The sequence below is a fragment of the Trachemys scripta genome, chromosome 12, assembly GCF_013100865.1.
Source record: "Trachemys scripta elegans isolate TJP31775 chromosome 12, CAS_Tse_1.0, whole genome shotgun sequence".
NCBI classification, from domain to species: domain Eukaryota; kingdom Metazoa; phylum Chordata; order Testudines; family Emydidae; genus Trachemys; species Trachemys scripta.
The window spans coordinates 32,973,109-32,994,263 of NC_048309.1; the positions used below are offsets into that span (position 1 = coordinate 32,973,109).

Here is a 21,155-nt window from a genome sequence, read left to right on the forward strand (position 1 = left end):
GAGAGAACAACAGACAAAGGGAAAGTTTCTTTCTCAATTTTAAGAAGTTCTACCTTCCCAATGGCCCTTTTGGTCAGGTGCCCACTTTTTTTTCTTTACCTGGGGGACTTTTTAACCTTTTACAGGTAAAGCAAGTAAGAGGGATTTTACAGCTAACTGGTTGGCTGGGTGTCCATCAAAGGGAGCTACCCCCCCCCCCCTTTATTTATCACAACAGCTGTGAGATGCCAGCTTAGCCATACGACGCCCTAGGCGTAAGAGATGCTTGACATAAGTAAGTGACCAAAGAGCGACTCTATGTCACAAGATCATGAGACAGACGTGCCGATGGGTCATGCTGTGAAAAAGCGACCGTGATGTACGTAGAGGCTCTAAGTCTGAACCAAGTAGCGGAGGGGTCTTTCCCTCTGTTGAGCTTGAAACTGTGGCCACCAGAGCCGAACCCACGGTGGGGTAAGATAACATCACTAACTCTATGCTAAATAAAAATAAAGGCTACAGCCAGTCTGGGGTGGAGCCCAGTTCTCCTCTTCAGCTAGCAGGAAGCAGATGCATCCGAATTGGAGGCAGCGGTGGGATCCCAGCTGGGGGTTAGCTCCAGGCTAGGCACAGGCCGGCCAGGTGGGGCTGCCCCCCAGTACCCCCTTCTGGCCTCCAAGCTCCAGGTCAAAGGCCCAAGGTAGCTTGGGGGCGGGTACAGGGGGAGCTCAGAGCTCGAAGATGGCAGGGCCAACGTTGAAGCCCAGGAGGGCATTGGCGGCTTCCAGGCACACGCTCAGCCGAGGTCCTGAAACAAGAGAGGGGTCAGGGGGAGACACCAGCCTGGGGAACAGGGAGGGTCGGGGCAAAGGGCAGAGAGCTCACAGAATGGGGGACCTGGGCGGGAGCCGGGATTGGGACAGCGAGCAGGGAGACTGTCATGGGACTGGAGGGTTCTGGGGGGCCAGGCTGGGGCTGGGCTGTAGAACCTGGGGGGCAGGGCTCTCAGGGATGGGGGCCCTGTGAGGCAGGGTTGGGGCTGTGAGCCCTTGGGGCAGGGGGTCTCGGGGGGGGCTGGGCTGTGGGGTTCCCATGAGGCAGGGTCTCTCCAGTTGAGACCCTGGGCCCTGCCCCAGACCCCATCTCACCTGCTTGGCTCTGCACCCACCCCACAGCCTTGGCCTCCAGCAGCACCCATTCATCGTGCTGCCCTGCGGCCCGGCCGTGCAGCCAGACCACGGCCAGCACCGCGGCCCAGATGCCGCGGGGCACATCCTGGGGGCAGGAATGGGGGGGGGGGAGGAGGAAGAGAGACAGTCTGAGACAGCGCCCAGCCTGGAGAACCCTGTCCCCTCAGTGCTGCCCACATTCCCCTACCCTGGGGACTCCCCTGCCCCCCCCGTGCTGCCCCCATCCCCCTGCCCTGGGGACTCCCCTGCCCCCCCCAGTGCTGCCCCCATGCCCTCACCCTGGGGTCCCCCCAATCCAGTGCTCCCGCCCACTCCCCAGAATCAGAGGGTTCCCAGCCCCCATGCCCTAGCACCGTGGACCCCTACCCATATGCCCAGAGCCATACTCGGGGGTAGGGAGACAGCCTCAGAGCAGGCCCGGCCTGGGGCCCTCCATGTCTCCCCCCAGCCCTGGGGCCTCTTGATCCAATGCTCTGACCCCCTGTAAGTGGGGTCTCAGCAGGGCCGGCTCTAGGTGTTTTGCCGCCCCAAGCAAAAAAATTTGTGGCTGCCCCCACCGCCACTAATGCCTTCCCTCACCTGCACCCTCTGCTGCCCCAGCCCTGGGCTCTCCACCCCACCCCACCCCCTGCAACCCCAGGCTTGGGCTCCCCCCCACCAGTGCTGACTCCGCCCACTTCCCCCTCGCCTCCAGCCAGTCTGCGCTGGCAGGGTTGGGTAAGCGGCTGGCAGGGTCGGGTAAGCAGCGGGGCTCCTGGACGTGCCTCAGCCCAGGGTCCCTCCAACAAGGGCTCCTGCTTCTAGGACCAGCCGGGACATGGGAGGGCAGAGCTGGGGGACCGCCCTGGCAGGGGGCTGAGGAGACAGGGCAGGATAGCCCCAGAGGGAGCGGAGCCCCGGCAGGGCCGGCTTCAGGGTTTTGGCCACCCCAAGCAGCCAAAAAAAAAAAAAAAAAAAAGCCGCGATCCCGATCTGCAGCGACAATTCGGCGGGAGGTCCTTCGCTCCGAGCAGGAAAGAGGGACCGGCCGCCGAATTGCCGCTGAATAGCTGGATGTTCCGCCCTCTCCGGAGTGGCCGCCCCAAGCATCTGCTTGCCAGGCTGGTGCCTGGAGCCGGCCCTGAGCCCTGGAGAGCGGGACACAGGCCCTGCACGGCAGCACCCCGCCCTCTATGGCCCCATTGCTCCTGCTGCTTCTGGCCGCCCTGCCGCAGTCCCTGGGCAACTCGGGCCGCTTCGCCCAGCCCCGACGCTGGGGGACGGCTGCCCTGCGGCACCTGCAGGCGGCTCTGTGTGCCCCGAGGAGCAGCCCCCAGTCGAGTGTCCCCCACTCAGAGCCTGCCTGGCCCAGCCACAAGGTGCGGGTGCTGCTCCCCTGCGGCGCGAACCGCAGCGGCCCCAGCCTCCCCCACTCAACGTGCTGCTGCTGCCAAGGCCGGTGTAGCCTGATTTAGGATGTGTTAGTTGTGTTGATTTAATTTATCTACTAAATCTAATTAATTAATTAATAAATTTGTTAATTTTAATATTTTAATAATAATAATTATTATTGTGGATATTAATTAGTATGGGTTTTGGCTCGCTAATTTGTTTAATTAGAAGATAGAGTTTATCCTGAATTAGGCTTTACAGAGTTTATAAAAGGAAATTTGGGGTTGTGACGGGAAGTTTACACAGAGACAGATAAAAGAACAGGAGTACTTGTGGGACCTTAGAGACTAACAAATTTATTAGAGCATAAGCTTTCGTGGGCTACAGCCCACTTCTTCGGATGCATATATGCATTTGGAGACAGATGTAGTTATAAAGACTTTTTATTAAAATTAATTAAGATAGTAAGTAAATGGTAAAACAGTTAGAATTACAGAGTTACACTTGTATTACAGTTTTTTAAGAGAATACAAGACTATAAACTGCAAAAATTGATTAATACTTACACCCTGTTTTGATAATAATCTGGTGTTGGCAACACCTTAGGCGTCTTTTACACCTTTAGTAAAGGAAGTTACAGCAGGGTTATTTGTTTTTTAACTTAACTTTATGTGTTATTAGCTCAGGGCCGGCTCTAGGATTTTTGCCGCCCCAAGCGAAAACAGTTTTGGCCGCCCCCTCCCCCGCGTTTTTTTCTTACCCCCCCCGGCCCCGCCTCAACTCCGCCCCTTCCCCAAATCCCCAGCCCTGCCTTCTCCCCCCAGGCTCTCAAGCCTAGGAGGGAGGAAGGGAGAGGGAGAAGCAGCGCGTGCGCCGCGGCCACTCGGGGTCTCCCCCTCCCTCCCAGGTTCTCAAACCCGCGGAGCTGGGCGTAGATGAGGCACCGCTGCCCAGGGAAGATCACCTCAGGGCCCCGGCCCAGCAGCGCCGCCTCCATCCCAGGGGGCAGATCCCAGCTCAGCGAGATCCCAGTCACGGCCGGCTGCAGGGCCCGCTTCAGAGACTGCAGGGCCTGGGGGAGAGACCGGCACACACAGGGTGGGGCCAGGACACCAGGGCCTATCCCCAGTCTGGAAGGGGAGTGGGAACTGGCAGGTTAGAGTAGGTGGGCTGGAAGCCCAGACTCCTGGGTTCTCTCCCAGCTCTGGGAGGGGAGTGGGGTCTGCTGGGTTAGAGCGGGGGAGCCCGGACTCCTGGGTTCTCACCTTGGGCTGCATGCGGTCCTGGCCCGTGATGAACTCGGCGCTGCCCCCTGCTGCCCGGGTGATGCCTTTGACCAGAGCCGTGGAGGCCCCTTCCCTGATGCCAAAGGAGAAGCACCTGCAGGAGGGCAGAGACAGGAGGGAGGGGGCAGAGCTGGGGGGCACAGCCAGTGCTGGGGTGGGGGCAGCGCAGTTGGAGATGGGCCAGTAGGGCTGAGGGAAATGGGGTGGCAGGGCAGGAAAGCAGAGTTGGGGAGATGATAGGGGCAGAGGTCCCCATGGCAGAGAGGCTGGAGATCAGGGTTGGGGGTCAGGGCTGGGGGGGGCACTGAGGGGGCAGGTGCCCCGTTACCTGTGGGCCCCCCGGTGACGCTGCACCTCAGCGATGACATCCTGGGTATTCCTCACCTCCCCGTCCGTGAACACAAAGAGCTGGCAAGGGAGAGACGCTGTCCGAGCCGGGGACCCCAAATCTCCCCGGAGACCTTTCTCCCCCTGGGAATGGGGGAAGCCCCCAGAGAATCTTCCCCACTGACCCCCCTCCCGGATACTCCCAGCCCCATAAACCCCCTCAGCCCCCTTTCCTCCTTTCCCAGACATCTCCCTGGGGGCGGGGGGGGGGCTGACAGACGGGGACCCCAACCTTCTCCCTGGTCTCTAACTGTGATCCACAACCCCCACCTGTCACCTTTTCACCAGCCCCTGGAGACACTAACCTGCCTGACAGCTGTTGGCACCTTTCTTGGACCCTCCTGATGCCCCCACATGCCCTCCCTGCCCCCCAGCTGCAGGACGCCCCCCCAGAGCCGAGCGCAGCACCCAGCGCTGCCCCTCCAGCTCTACACAGAGGTACCCTGCCCGGCTCCTGCCTGCCACGCCCTGGTCACACCCCCAGGGGCACCGGCCCCGGGTTGGCCCCATTCCTACTCTGAGCCCCCTCAAAAGCCCCCATCAGCTGCCCCCCAGCTCCCAGCCCCTCTCCAAGCGCCCCCCTTGACCCCCTGTCAGCTGACCCCAGAGCCCCCTGCCCCTCTCTGAGGGTCTCCCCCCGGGAAGTTCAGGAACAGCCTCCTCAAGAGAGCTGAGGAGCAGAGAATCCTTCCCAGGGGCTGGCTGGGGGGGGTTTCACCCCCACGCTCGGGGCTCACTGACCCCCACATGTGGGGTGGGGAAGAGATTTTCCCCAGCGTCAGATTGGCAGAGACTCTGGGGGGGTTCATCCCCCTCGGCAGCTGGGACATTTGCTGGTTTGAACAGGAGTAACTAGGGGGGCTCTGGGACCTGACATCTGTAACTCAGGGTTTGGGGGCGTCGGTGACTCAGCCCCAGGGGCTGGAGCTGTCACAGGGGGGTGGGGGCTGGGGCCAGATGAGATGATCAGGATGGTTCTTTCTGGCCTGAAAGTCTCTGAGTTTCTCCTCCCCGGCCCCATTCCCTTCTGAAAGCCCCCCCTCAACCTCCCTTGGCTCCCCCAGCCCCTCTCCGAGCCCCCGGGACGCCCTGCTGCTGCCCCCGGTACCTGGCGTGGGTGCCCATCCAGGCAGGGGCTGCAGTAAATGGCTTGTAGCGGTGCCAAGATCTCGGTGCCCCCCAGGTCAGCCTGGAGCTGCTGGACGCGCTGCAGGGACTCGGCCATGGTCTGCTGGGTGTATCCCACGCTCTGCCTGCAGAGGGTGCTGAGGGGTTAGGGGCCGGGACAGCTGGAGCCAGGGACACCCCAACCCCAGCCACCCCCACCACCTGCCAGCCCTGCCCCCAGCCCAGGGACACCCCGATCCGAGCCAGCTCTGCCTCCCGCCAGCCCTGTCCCTGCCAGCCCTGCCCCCAGCCCACAGACACCCTGCCCCCAGCCCCAACCAGCCCTGCCCCCTAACCCAACCAGTCCCCTCCCTGCCCTGCCCCTTTGACTCACGGGTAGAAGGACTCGAACCAAGACCCAAAGCTATAGATGTTGAAATAACAGCCCAGGGGCAAACTCTTCAACAGCAGGACCAGGGTCTCCTGGGGATGGACAGAGATGGAGGGAGTCACCGCCCAGGTCCAGCCAGCCTGAGCTGCCCCCTCCCTCTCCCAGCTCTGCCCCACGGGCCCAGCCAGCCTACGCTGCTCTTCCCCCAGCTCAGGCCTTCCGGGCCCAGCCAGCCTGGGCTGCTCCCCCGGCTCTGTCCCACCGGCCCATCTAGCATGGCCTCCTGCCAGGGTTACTCCTGATGGAATTCTGCACCACTGCGCACGCACAGAACTCATGTGTCCTGCAGAATTTTTTCCCTGCAGATAATACATTTCTGCCTGAAGTGCTGCAGTTCCGCCTTTCACCCACCAGAGGCCGCCGTGGTGCCAGAGCAGCCAGCAGCATGAACTCAGCCAGCTGTTGTGGCAAACAGCGTAACTGCAGCACTTCTGGGGCAGAATGTATTTTCTGTGGGGAAAAAAATTTCTATGAGTACCCAGTGCAGCAGAATTCCCCCAGAAGTAGAAGTTCATCACAGCACCCTGCTGGCAGAGCCAGATTAGGACAGACAGAGGGGGGCATATGCGGCTGCTGGGGGGGACAGACTGGGGCACAGGCTGAGGAGCTAGTGGTGTGACACCATTGAGCCAAGAGCTGAATGGGAGTGGAGGTGCAAGGCCACATGGGAAAGGGGGTAGGGGAGATGCAGGAACACATAGGGATGGGTGTGGGGAGGGGGACGGGGCAGATGTGGCTGACTGAACGGGAGAGGCTTGGGCTCAGCCTGGATCTGCATGGGGGAGGCTCCCCAACTCCCCAACAATCTGCCACTCCCCTCAAAAAACCTGTTACATACTTCTCCCATCCACACCCAACAACCCTCCCAGTTCACTCCAGGCTCCTTCCCTCTTCCTCAGCTCCTCCATTACCCCTGACTCCCCCAAGCCTTTGCACTGCTTCTGAGGGGGGCAGGAAATACGGTTCTGTAATGTAGTTAAATGAATTACTCAAAGTTCTGTGTTAATATGCCTAGTAAGGAATAGAATCTTTTTGTTGTCTGTGTTGTTACACATGTACTTGCTGACAGATATTTTGAAATAAATTACCAAAATAATTGAAACTGTCAAAATTATATTGTGTTATTTTGACAAAAAAAAATGCAGATTGTTGCAGAATTTTAAAACATGTGCACAATTTTTAATTTTTTGGTGTGGAATTCCCCCAGGAGTACTGGCCATACCTTGGCGCTGTCGATGTGCTGGGCTGAGTAGTCTAGGCCATCCATGGGGCACGCCATGCTGCCAGAGCAGTCCAGCAGGAAGATGAACTCCCCGGCCGAGCTCTGGCCAGGCAATGCCTCAGGCAGGCTGGGCAGCAGGGTCACCATCACAGCCGGGTCACCCATCAGGGAGCCTGTGGGGAGATGGGGTCAGCCCCAAATGGGGCAGACATGGGGTTGAGCCCCGTGAGAGCCCTCAGCGTTCCCTGACTGCCCCAGAGCCCCACCCACACTCCTCTGTCTCTCCTTCTACAGCTCTTTCCCTAGATCCCCCACCGCCCCCAATCTCCAGCCCCCAGTGCCTGCCCTTCCATCCCATGTTCTTCCCCATGCCCTCCAAATCTGCAGGACACCCCACTGCCTGGCTCCTCCCAGGCACCCCACCCTCCTACCCCCAGCCCTACCAAGAGCCCCTGCTCTGGACCCCCACGCCCCAGTGCCCACCCCCTGATCCTGTCCCCAATCCCCTTCACACACCCTATCCCCCGCTCCTTCAACACCCACACCTAATCCCCACCCCACAGCCCTCCCCACCCAGGGGAAGCAGGGTGCGGGACACCCCCCCCCTCACCTGGCTCCACTTCGGGCAGCCCAGCCTTCAGCACCGCGCTGGGTTTGTGCGGCTCCGCGTAATGCAACCAGCAGCTCCATGTCTCGGTCCCACGGGGGGGCCTGGGTCAGCGACACCTGGGGGTGACAGACACACAGTCCCCTCCCTTCAGCTCCTGGGAGGCAGGGTCCCGCTGGCTCTCGCGCCCAGCTCAGTGCTCCTCCATGGAGCCAGAGGAGAGGGGGCGACCTGGGAATGTGGGCTGCACCACCCCCTGGGAACTTGGGCTGGGCCCCCCGGGTTAGGTGGGAGGGAGAGAGGGAAAAACACCCGGGGAAAACACTGCAAATTTCTGAATGGGGGGGGGCTAAATCTTTCCAATTTGAGGGTGAAATTTCCCCCCCCCCCATTTTATTCCACTGAAAATGAAGGAGAGGGAAATTCCCAGATAGTGAAGGGAACCAGGGTGCATTGAATGCCTGGGATTTCACCCCCATGGGCTGGTCTCAGCCCCTCGACATTTTCCCTAGAGAACTTGGGGAATTCCCCAGATCTGTTTGTGTCGCTCGTCCCTCCCTCCGCCCTGGGCCTTCTGGGACCCACCCCCTGCCTCATCCCAGAGCTCCCACCCCTGTATATGCCCCTATAGGACCTATGCCCACATAGTCCCCTGGGACCTGCCCCCTCAGCCTCGCCCCAAATCCCCCACAGCCCTGTCCCCCACCCCTCAGCCCAGAGTCCCTCCATCACTCCTTCACTCAGAGCTGCCCCCCACTCCCGCCCCTCCCAGCGGCAATGGCCAGGACCCAGGCGTCTGGGCAAGCCCTTACCTGGGCGGTGGTCTGGTTCCCAGCCCTGTAGCTCAGGGGCCTGAGGGAGCAGTTGGAGAGCACATGGTCGATGCCGTGGGGTGACTGCAGTGTGATGCTCAGGCTCAGGGTGTAGGGCAGCTCCCCTGGGGGTACCCGCGGGACCCCCTGGGTGACGTCCTCCCTGTCCCACCCTGCAGAGAGACACGGGGTGAGGGCCGGGAGAGTGGGGGGAGGATGGGGAGCATGGGATATTGGTGGGCATGGAGGGACATGGGATATTGGGGGAGGGCCTAGGGGGGTTACATACCCTGGGGTAGGGATTGCAGGGCTGGGGGGGCATTAACTGTGGGGCACATAGCAGTGTCCTATGGGGTGTTAAGGAGCTATGAAGGTCCATGTGGGTCTTTCCCTGGGGGGGTATGTAGCAGGGGCTATGGTATCTCATGGGGTTTCAGACTGTGGGGTCACTCACCATGGGGTGCATAGTGGGGGTTCAGGGGGTCCTGGGTCTCACCATGTAGGGTAAAGCAAGGTTGGGGGGGGGCTACGGGGCTCATCGTGGGCATGTAGTTGTGGGTGTGGGGAGTTATCCAGGGCTCTGCGTTTCACTGGGGGGGTGCATAGCAGGGTTGGGGGGGCTAGGTGTACAGGGAGCTACATTTGCCAGCGGGGGAGCTGTAAAGAAGAGATTTACAATTCACCCAAAGGACAGTTGGCAGCTCACGTATGCCCTGGGGCTGCCCAGCCACATCACCCAGCCAGGACTTTTCCAATAAGAAGGGTCAGGATATAAAAAGGGGGAAAACTGGCCCCTGGGCACCTCTCCCCCCCCCCTTCCTGCTGGCAACGTGAACACTTAGCAGACTTTGAACTGGGGAGCCTGGGTCCAGGCTGGGAAGGAAGTCCAGCCTGCGCACTCAGCACTGGGAACTGCCTGCAGCATCCTGTAGGGCAGGGGTTCTCAAACTGGGGGTCGGGACCCCTCAGGGGGTCGCGAGGCTATTACATGGGGGGTCACGAGCTGTCAACCTCCCCCCCAAACCCCGCTTTGCCTCCAGCATTTATAATGGTGTTAAATATATAAAAAAGTGTCTTTAATTTATAAGGGGGGGGTCGCATTCAGAGGCTTGCTATGTGAAAGGGGTCACCAGTACAAACGTTTGAGAACCACTACTGTAGAACGAGAAAAGCTGCCTGCTTCAAACCTTCCTTAGCATGGTAACAGTTCAGGACGCAGAGTGCGCGTTTACCTTCTATTTCTGATGTAACCAGTTCCGACCTTCGTGCCCCATAACTTGGGATCACTTACAACCCTTCCTTCTCTAGCTACTAAACTCGCTTTAGTGTTTGATCTAAACCAGCGTGTTGGATTGGAGTGTTTGGGGAATGTGTATAAGCCCAGCAGGGCTGGTGCAGGATCGTTACCCTGGGATGGCCTGACGAACTAATCAATGAACTCGAGCTGCACAGTGACCGGACGTCTCTGGGGTGTGAGGCTGGGGCTGGAGAATTTGCAGATGTTGCCATGTGTGTGGTTCCGGCGTGGCTGGGAGAGCTTCATGCATCTCAGCTGGGTGGTGTTTGCACACTGGTGGCTGTGTGTGAGCAGAGCCTGGAGGGGCCTGGTGTTCACACAGCAAAGCCGTGTAAAAGACTCCCTGGGCTGGAGGATTAAGGGGGAACAGCGATTCAGCAATCCAGGAATGGCACAGTGAGAGCAGGGTTATATGCACAGCTTGTTGCTCTGAATGAAGTTTGCACTTTAAGCACGCGTGTGATGATTTTAAGTGGGCTCAAGTGTGAGGATCAGGTTCCAGTTTTGTTATTTTCTCTTCGCTTATTTCAGGAAAGGGAAATAGACACAGAAAGGTAGAAAAATGAGCAAGCATGATGCAGTTGCAAGGTTAGTGCTGTGCAAACTGCGGGTAGCAGGAAAGGAGAAAGAATACACCTTTACCCCGATATAACGCTGTCCTCAGGAGCCAAAAAATCTTACCGCGTTATAGGTGAAACTGCGTTATATCGAACTTGCTTTGATCCGCCGGAGCACGCAGCTCCCCGCCCTCCCCCCGGAGCGCTGCTTTACTGCGCTATATCCGAATTCATGCTATATCTGGTCACATTATATCGGGGTAGAGGTGTACCAGCAAACCTTGGAACTGAAGGTTGAGGCTCACCAGCCCGTGTTGAAGGAGAAAGAGATAACGGCGGCCACGGAAATAGCAGCACATCAGCGCGTTTTGGAGCTGAGAGGCAAAGAGGCCGAGGAGAAAGAGCGAAAACGCCAGCTGGAAACGTTAGACATACAGAAGGAAATCCCAGCGTCACCAGCACCTCCCTTTAATGCCAAACGTTTCGGACTGGGACCAGCTGTGGGCCTGTATACATAGAAACAGACTGTGTGGAGGAATATTGCACCACTGCTGAAAAGCTGGGTGATACCCATGGGATTCCAGAGGGCAAGTGAATGCTCACACGGAGTGCAGAACTGCCTGGTAAAGCTCGGGATGTACCCAATGCAATGCCATTTTGGATGCTTGGGCATAGTCTACATTTATGGACACTGTTTTGAAAGAGTTTCAATTTACTCCTGAGGTATGTAGGACAAAATGTAGAGGTCTTCAAAGGAATGCTGGTGTGAGTCATTGGGAGTATGTTTACAGGGTGAATGACCTGAGAAGGAAATGGGTGAAAGTGGTGCAGATTTCGGACAATTGCTAGATCTGACTGGCCAAGAATGTTTCTGGGATCTCTGGGAGAATGATGCGAAGCAGTGTCTGTGGGAGGAGTCTCTGACAGAAATGGCCACTTTGGATGACATCTTTGAGCAAGTTCAGATGTCTAACAAGTCATAGAAACTGGGGTTTAAACCTGGGGCGAAGGGGGGATCCCGTTCTCTCTCGGGGGAAAAAAGAGGGTGACTGGGGGGCTGGGCACGCACCTCCCCCGAAACCATTCTTCTAATCTCCACCCCAAACCTCCTGTAAAAACAGAGGAGCACCTGCCACTGTAATTCCACTGGCCACCTGAGAAACCACTGCTCTGCGCGGAGGGACAGCAAGCCATGGGCAGTCCATGTTCGTACCGCTGTGCTCAGCACAGAAACCTCTGAGGCACCTGAAGTGAACCACATTGGTTTTGTGGGATTTGGCTCTGCAGAACCCGACAGGTGACGTATTAAGACTTAGAATTAGTAACAGGGAACACCTGGGATGGGAAGATACAGGTGCACAGATTACTGTGGATAAAGAGAGAGTCATGCAAGAAGGTGACATGTTGCCAGGTCAAATGGCAGAGCTTTTACCAGCAGGAGGAGCCAAGACGCCTGGGCCTTTAGCCAAGGTGCACACAGAATCTGATGGCTCAGCAAGTGAACTGAAGGTGGGAACTGTCGACATGCTTGTGGGAAATGATGTTTTCTGCACAGCTGAGGTTGTTAGTGTGGCAAGCTGCCGTCACAGGAAGGAATCCTGCGCCGGAACCCCAGGGGGAAATGGGAAAGCCCCAGAGACTGCTGACGGAAACAGAGAAAGGCTCTCTGCTCTGCAGGGGCGGGGGGAGCAGCGCGCTTCCAGACATGGGAGGGGTTGAGACCAGCTTCTGTACCACAGCAGAAGGCAACATTCCCTCTGATCCCAGGGAGCGGGAGCAAGTGCCTATAACAGAGGACACTGTTCCAGGTGGTGACTGGCAGAGTTTTGCAGCTGAACAAACCATAAATCTCGCTCTAGAGGGCACCAGGGAAGGGATCTTAGAAGGGGTCCCAGGAAAGGAAAACGGAGAGAGGATTTTTGTAGAAAACGGGCAGGCCCTGTAAGCAGCTGGCTGTGCCTGGCCAGCCTCGTGGGGAAGTAGCGTTGTTAGCACATGACTGTCCTCACCCTGGTTGCTTGGGGGGGAAATGCAGACTCAGCTCCTGTCCACTCCAGCAGCGGAGTCAGCAGGGCCGGCTCCAGGCACCAGCTTAACAAGCAGGTGCTTGGGGCGGCCAAGGGAGAGGGGTGGCATGTGCGGCAATTTGGGTGCGGCAGGTCCCTCCCTCCCTCTAGGAGCGAAGGACCTGCCGCTGAACTGCCGCCGCCGATCGCGGCTTTTTTTTTCTTTTTGCTTGGGGCGGCAGAAATGCTAGAGCCGGCCCTGGGAGTCAGAGGGTGGACCATGCAGCTGAGGAAAGCGGTCTCACAGCCAGCTCCTTGGGGACATGGGGTGGTGGTGGTGACAGACAGGCTCCCACTCCAGCCCCTAGAGTAGATGTCCGGTTGTATTCTCCAGGCGACCAGTCTGGACATACTTCTGGAAAGTGATGGTCTCTCTAATACAGGATGTAAACTTGGCTTGGGGAAAAGGGGTCAGTGAAGATGCAACAACCTGGCTGACGGGGCGGGGGTGATTTCCCTCCCGATGGGCAGCACCAAGGAAGCAGCTGAGAGAATACTGCTAGTTACAGGGGGCTGGGGAAGGCGAGGGGAACACGGTAACCCCAAGGCAGAGGGTGCATCACCATGGCATTGGGACACAGCTCCAGAGGGGGCCTGCCCATGTGGGGGAGCCCCCTGCAGCACTGCTTCACCAGCCCCAGAGACAGGGCTGGATTAAGAGCAGATACCGAAGGGAACCCTAAGGTGAAGAAAGAGCCAGTAACTAATTGAAGGCAAAGCTTTGGTTAAAGAGTTAAATGACACAATGGGTCTGACCCAAACCCACCTCGGGGACAGACTACATCAACAAAAGGCGCGACGTGACAGCGATATGTGCAAACACCCTTTTACAAGGAGAAACTTGGTGTTAATGTTTAACCCCGTTAAAAAGCTACAATGGGCACAATGCTTGAAAATGATGGACGTGGCAAACAAGAACACAGATTATTTCAAGAAGCCTCAGGGTAATGCTGTTTCACAGATAATGCATGCAAGCAGACTTAAAACCCATCACGGTGGAGAAGCCATGGCAAATATGATCTGCCGTGTAGAAAGGGAAACTGAGGCACACCACCTCATTGATTGGATGGCTAAATGCCAAGGTAAAACTTTCCAGAATGTAAGTAATAGCCACCTGCAGATAATACCAGTTGAAGCGACAGAAGTGATATCAGTGTTGCAAGAACAGAAAACGGTGTTTTCCAACAAGCCAGGAAAGACACGCGCTAACTCATGAAATTGCTAGACTGTTCCCCAAAGTGTTAAATGAGATAACCACGTATGCTTGTGCAAAGTTGTGTAAGATCAGAAAAACACTTGGGAATTATGCTGTCAAAACTCAAACAGGCCTTAACGCACCCTTCCTTGGTGTGACTGACACGCCGACAGTGTTTTGAAGAGGGAAGCCATGACAGTCTACACTAGAACAATCCCCATTTTTACAAGATGACAATAAATCTGGAACAAAGTCTGCCTTGTGAGGTATCACTTGAAAAATCACGGTCTGCTGAATATTACTGTCCTGTTAAAAGGTGTGTATACGGCGTTATGAGATTCTGTTCTATGTTTGTAACTGCACCATGCTGTAAATCTGAGAAATGTCCACAGACAAGCACCTCAGAGGCTGGGTGACCAACACCCAGCCAGGTGCTATGCAACCATCCCCAGCCATTTGCCAGTGGGGAGCTGTAAACGAGAGATTTACAATTCACCCGAAGGACAATTGCTCCTTCACGTATGCCCTGGAGCTGCCCTGCCACATCACCCAGCCAGGACTTTTCCAGTAAGAAATGTCAGGATATAAAAAGGGGGAAAACCGGCACCTGGGCACCTCTTCCCCCCTCTTCCTTCTTTCCTGAAAGCTTGACAGACTGAACTGGGGAGCTCTGTCCCAGGCTGGGAAGGAATTGCAGCCTGTGCACTCAGAACTGGCAACTGCCTGCAGCATCCTGTAGGGTGAGAAAAGCTGCCTGCTTCAAACCTTCCCTTAGCCTGGTAACGGTTCAGGACGCAGAGTGCGCGTTTACCTTTTATTTCTGATGTAACCAGTTCCGACCTTCGTGCCCCATAACTTGGGATCACTTACAACCCTTCCTTCTCTAGCTACTAAACTCGCTTTAGTGTTTGATCTAAACCAGCGGGTTGGACTGGAGTGTTTGGGGAATGTGTCTGAGCCCATAAGGGCTGGTGCAGGATCGTTACCCTGGGATGGCCTGACGAACTAATCAATGAGCTTGTGCTGCACAGTGACCGGACTGGACAGCACAACATGCACGTCTCTGGGGTGTGAGGCTGGGGCTGGAGAATTTGCAGATGTTGCCATGTGTGTGGTTCCGGCGTGGCTGGGAGAGCTTCATGCATCTCAGCTGGGTGGTGTGTGCACACTGGTGGCTGTGTGTGAGCAAGGCCTGGAGGGGCCTGGCGTTCACACAGCAAAGCCGTGTAAAAGACTCCCTGGGCTGGAGGATTAAGGAGGGGAACAGCAATTCAGCAATGCAGATTGTACCCTGGGGGTGCAGCAGGATCTGTGAAGTGGCCATGGGTCTAACTGTGGGGCGCATGGGGGGCACAGAGGTATCTGTGGGGCTCACAATGGGGCATGTAGCGGGGGCGCAGCATGGCCGGCCGGCAGCACGTAGCGGGCGGCCCCGTCGTGCTCCAGCGGCAGCTCGCAGACATAGCGCAGGGTCAGTGTCGCCTCCTCCCTGGGGGGCAAGTTACCCAAGGAGCAGCTGAAAACGTCGCCTCCAGTCCCCTTCCTGCTGCAGCAAGAACGAGCTCTGCCCCCCCGCCAGCGCGTCTCTGTACAGCTCTTGTGCCTGCTGGAGAGACAGGGTCATCCTGAGATCCCCCTGCCCCCAACAGCTTCCTACCCCCTGGCCAGTATGTCCCGTACAGCTCCCATGCATGCCAGGGAGACTCATGTCTGGAGGGCTGACAGTGTTGAGTCTGAACTTTTGATGAGCTTAACCCAGACTTGATGTCTCTGTCTGAACTTTTAATCAAAGCTCTGACCTGCGAACTACTCATGACACCCCCCTCCCCTTAAGTAGCCATCTCCCCTTTTCTCTTTCTTAATTTACATTTTTAACCTTTTTTATCCTGTAGAATCTTGATTGATTATGCATGACCATTATGATCTGTTAATCACTTTGTTTACTTCTGTGCATAAATATTGATGCTCACCTCTAATAAACTTGCCACACTTACTCTGAAGCCTTTCAAGCTAAGGATAGTGTGAGCCCGTTGATCAACGAATTGGTGTCTGGTCTCTGACAGATTGTGAGCCCCATACCAACTCCGCACGAACTCGGGTGCTGGAGAGGTGAGTGAGGACTTGCTTTTTTACCTAACAACGGCACCTCTACAGGACCCGACAGTGCACACGTGTCCTCCCTCCCCCCCCCCCCCCGCCCCGCTTCCTTTTATCCATACCTGCCACTTGGAGCATGCCGAGGCAGGGGCGGGACCTCTGTGGTTAACCCCAGCTTGGCCAGTGTGGGGTGGACACCCCCCTCCCAAGGGAGTGTATGGGGCTGGATGGATGGACAGACGGAAGGAAGAAGGTGTGTGGGAAGAACTGTGTGTGTGGGGAGTGAGCATGGACGGAGAGAAAGAAGGAAGGTGTGTGGGGTTGGACAGAGCATATGGGGGGGGCTGAGGATGGACAGAAGGGGGTGTCGGACAGGCATGGGGGTGAGGACAGACGGATGGAAGGAGGGGGAGTCAGAGCAGGGGGTGAGGATGGACAGCCAGCCAGATGGACGGGCGGGGTGCGGTTGGACAGGCAAGAGCGGGGGCTGAGGCTGGTGGGATCCGGAGGCAGTTCTGAACCAACAATGTGCTGAATTTCCTGCTCTGGTTCCAATCCAAACTCCCACCCCTCCCCCATTCTGGGCCTCGCTCCCAGTGCCAGGCTGGGGGGTTAGTCAGGGGAAGGAAGCCAGGACTCTGGATTCTATCCCCAGCCCCTGGGGGCCCCCTGAAGCAGTGCCAGGCTGTGGGGAACCTGGGGGGAGGTCACTAGGGGGGGGTTCACTCAGCTGGGCTGTCACCCTGCAGAGAACAGAGGAGGTTTGCAGAGCGGCCGTTCCGGGCGGAGGGGGGCAGGCGCTGCTATTTACTTTCACTGGGGGTGTGTGTGTGTGGAATGGCTGCCATGAACCCCCCTGCCAGAGGCTGTAAAGTCCAGTCCTGGCCACAGCTGGGGGCTCCTGCCTGTCCTGGAGCCGGCCGGCCTAGGCCTGGCAGGAGTGAAAGACCGGCAGCAGGCTGGGTTCTCCAGCAGCAGGAACCCGGCTCTGAATGCGCGGGGAGTCTCTGTGGAGGAGCAGGGATCTGAGGGTGCTGGGGGTGAGGAACGCCAGAGCTGCATGACCAAGAGCGGCTTCAGACCCCGCTCTCGGGGCCGGGTTTCATGAATTCCCAGCTCCGAGGTTGGACGGGAATGTTGGGATCACCCAGATAACCCACATGCCTGGCAAGGCCCAGAATGAACTCCTAGGGAAACTGAGGCACAACCTCCCATCCTGCTTCAAACGCTGGCTGCCATGGAGGATCAACCCCACCCCCAAGTGAGCTGTGCCAACAGCTAGTTACCCACCCCCAGAAACATGCGCCTTCCTTTCAGTGCGACCTCATCTGCCTGCCACCCCCAGTCCTGAGCCGGTGCCACAGCAGGGCCTGCGATGCTGCTGTGCCCCCACAGAGCAGGTATTCATGGCTGGGGGCCAGGCACCTCTTTGGCTGCTCTGGGGTAAGCGCCATAGGCCGGGAAATGGCGGAGGCCCCGGGAAAGGCTCTGGCAGGGAAGGGAGGCTGGTTGTTTGTCCCTGGGATTTAACTCTGACACCTAGTTCCCAGGCCGGAGAAAGGGAGTCGGTGTGAAAGCTACAGCAATTCACCGAATGCGGCTCTCGCTGCTGCAGCTGCTTCTGGCAGAACGCCCGAGGCTGAGTCACTGGCCGGGGGGTGAGGTCAGAGCAGGGAACAGGCCCCCAGCAGCCCCCAGAGCCCGTGGGAAGCAGGACAGACCCGGCTGGGCGCCACGGGGATGGGCACCGGGAGATCCATGCAGGGAGAAGTACGGAAAGGAACAGAAAGGGGCGGGGGAACTGGGGGTTGGATAGGGCAGGGCCACAAAGGTTTAGGGGTCACCTCCTTCCAACCCCCCCAACCCTGCCCTGGCATGCAGGGCCCCCACATCCAGGGAGGGGAGACTCTGCAGGGGCAAAGCCTTGAGTCAGGGGGATAAGCCCAGACCTGGGGGTGAGGGCAGGACCCAGAGAGGAAAGAGGGACCCTGGACCCAGGCGGGCAGAACTAGGGGGGCTGATGGACCTCACCTCAGGAGAGAGATGCAGAGGCTGGAAAATTGAAAGTACTTTCCCCCGCTAGCCCCGCCCCACCCCACACAGCGAAGGAGTGTCTGCAAACTCCCCGCTCCCAGCTACTCTAAGTCAGGGACTGTCTGCAAAGTCCCCGTCCCCCCCACTGGGAGCCAGGGACCGTCTGCAACCCCTTCCCTCCACACAGCCGGCCATGTGCTAGGGTGCATCTGCAAACTGCCCCCCCTGTGAACTGGGGCTGTCTCCTGCCTGCCCCTTTGCTGCCCTCTGGGGCCATTTCACTGGCTGGCCGCTGTCTGCTCGAGCCACGCTGCCTTCCCCAAGGAGGGTCTGACCTGCCAGATACTCACATCCCCTCGTGCACCCTGGGGGATCCCTAAACCCAGCCCTGGGTGGGCAGCAAATGCAGCTGGAGGGTCCCCCCAAAACTCTGTTTGACTATGCTAAAAATCAGTGTCAGTCCCCAGGCTGCCCTGGCCTCATGGCTGTCATTTGTCAGACAGACATTGAACCAAACCCCTGGGGATAAAAGAGGTTTTTATTTTATTTGTTATTTTTGCCACTTTTCATTTCAGCATTGTTGGCACCAGCTCCCTTCCCTCCCCCCTTCCTGCCCTCCCCCTCACCCCCCGGTGAGACTCCCCACCCTACTGGGACTCAGGAAGCAGCTCCTGCTTCTCATGGCAATGGGCTCAGGCTCTCTGCAGACTCTGGCCGCGTTAGTCACACTCTGGGCAACTCCCCGCTCTCACAGCTCAGCTGGCTGGGAGCAGCAGGGGCCTGTGGAAAGCCCAGGAGCTGGGAGCAGACAGGGACTGCAGGGACGTGGTCTGCAGTCCCCCCTGGGGCCAAGGGAGGCGTGTTTGGGGCTATGGAGTGGAGTCTGCGGTTACTCACTGGGAGGAGGGAGGGAGCCGGAAAGGCTCAGGGGAAAGCAGCAAGGTGCAGGACAGCACAGACCTGGGCTGCTGAGTGGAGGGCCCTGAGCTGGGACCCAGAGCAGAGGGCGGCCCGGTTCCCCTGCCATTCCCTGGGCAGGGTGTCATGGAATTGGGGGAGACAAGGCCCTGCACCCCTGGCTTCCACGACTCTCAGCCAGCCAGTAAAACAGGTTTATTTAGATGACAGGGACACTGTCCAAGACAGGTCTTGCAGGTACAGACAACAGGACCCCCTCAGTTAGGTCCATCTTGGGGTGGGGCCAGGAAGGCCAGAGCCCCATCTGGGCTCCCCTCCATTTTCCCAGCCAGTTCCAAACTGAAAACTGTCTCTTTCCCAGGCCAGGAGGTCACCTGATCTCTTTGTTCTCCAATACCTTCAGTTGGCACCTTCGCAGAGGAGGGGCTCAGGCCATCACTTGCCAGGAGACAGGGTGTCGGCCATTCTCTGTGCAGACAGGATCACACTGGCCCCCTAGGGCTCTGCAACAATCACACACCCCTAGACACTCGAGAAATGCATAGGGGAAACTGAGGCACCCACACAGCACTCAGAGAAAACATAAAGAACATTCCCACTTTGTCCCACAGGGGCACAGACCAGGCAGCGGGGAGCGGATTGCCTGGGACAGTTTGCCCCGAAAGCCTTTGATACCCTGGAAGAGGAGGACACTAGGACCTGGCTGGAGGGCCGAGTCACCCAGAGGCAGCTGCAGTTCCTAGGGGGAGGGGCTGCAGAGTGAGAGGGGACGGTGAGAAGCGAGACCCCTGAGGAGGGTGCAGCACCTGGAATGAGCGATGCCCAGAGTGGCCAGGAGGCGGCGCCCTAGCAGCAGGTGGTGATGTGGCTGTACAGCGTGGCCCCCAAAAGCAATCCAGGGTGCCAGTCTGCAGTGAACTCGATGCACAATCCTGTGTCCTGCGGGAGGCTGGACAGGACAGACCATCCTGGCCCTAGAGCCTACGGAGCTGTGAATCTGGGACATGGGACAGGCTCTGTCCTGGCCCCCAGAGGAGGTCACACCCTCCTTCCCACCCTGTCTCTTCAGGAGCCCCAGTGGGGTTGCCAGACTGGGGAGAGGAAACGCCCCAATGCTGGGCACAGAGCAGAGAGCTCCTTGGATCTGCCCTGGGGGAGCAGGGCCCATGAGCAGAGGTGGCCCAGTGCCCCATGTGAGCCCAAATGAGCTAATCAACAGGGGCAGGGCTACACCTGTGGCTGGGCAAGGATGCCACGGAGGAGGAGGGTGGGTCCTGGGGGTCACCCTGGGGCTGGTGCGTCGGAAGGGAGCAGAGCTGGCTGGGGCTGGGAGGCTGCCAGAAGCAGGGTCACCAGGGACCCCTGGGAGGTGGCCCTGCAGCCCAGGAGTGAGCTAAAGGCTGGTTCTGAAGGTTCCATTTGCTGGCGTTTGGCCAATACACCTCATTAGAGGGACTGGGGAGGGCGTGTGCCCGGGAGCTGGGGAGAGGCCCTGCCTGAGACGATGCCCCACTGTGGGGGAGAGCAGAGACAGCTTCCAGACAAAGCCAGGTCCCACATCCCCTGTCAAAGCTGGCTGATAGGAACTGTGCTAAGCCCAGTCGCCTCTGGGATTTAGACACCTCGCTGCTCAGGCACCGAAGCCGGAACACCGTCCTGGAGTTCAGCGTCAGGCCAGGAAAGCCAGGGGAGGAGGGGGTAGATCCGTATGATTTCTCGCTCACCTGGCTGTGGGAGGGGCAGGTCGATCCCCCTCCGCCTGCCAGGGAGATGGGATTTGAACCTGGGCTCCCCCTGCAGGAGAGCGCACTGACCGCACTGCGAGTGTCGCCCCTGGAGCTGCAGTGAGGAGTGGGTAAGGGGAGCTGCTGGGCCAGAGAGCGAGCGAGGGACTCTGGAGCCTGCAGAGCTCCCCGGGGGGGCAAAGAGCAGGATCCCCGGCTAGTGAGTTATTGATCCAGAGAAGAACAGCTGCGGCTGGAGCCTCCCCCGGAGCTCTGGGTTCGGGTGCTGCAGCCCAGTGAGAGACCCACGCTCCTGGCCTCTCTCTCCATCCGGCGGGGGGGAGCTGAACTGGGGCGACTGCTCTAAGCCCTGGGGTAAAAGCCATAAGGAGCCAGCTGGAGCTCAGAGCAAGCCACTGGATCCGGCCTTGTGACAGCTGCTTGGAGCTGAATGGGTTTGTGTTTCTTTTCAGTGTCACAGGGACGGGGAGTCTCTGGGATTTGCAACACATGCTGTGGAGATCCTGGCACCAGCCATGGGATATTTCTTACCCCGCAGGGACAGGCACTGTAGATCAATCTCTGATAATTTTCATATGTCTTTACATTGTGCCTCTTCATATAACCTTATGGTGGGTCTACCTACGTGTGACCTCTGCTTTCATGGAACTTTGTATCAAAACCTCATTTAGAAACTTTGCATTGCCCTTGGTATAATATTATAGTCCCTAAGGATAGAATAAGATAGAAGAAAAAATTCTTTTTGCTAGCAGTAGAACAAGAGCTCTCCCCGCCCCCACTCTTAATCAATTGCCCTGTTGAATGAATGAGGTGTGAATGAGCAAGGCATGAAAG

General features: G+C 58.0%; 1 pseudogene; it reads right to left on the reverse strand.

Annotated features, from left to right (window-relative positions):
- Positions 1 to 707: 707 nt before the first annotated feature.
- On the reverse strand, positions 708 to 15,313 carry LOC117886034 (annotated as a pseudogene).
- Between the last annotated feature and the right edge of the window lie 5,842 nt (positions 15,314 to 21,155).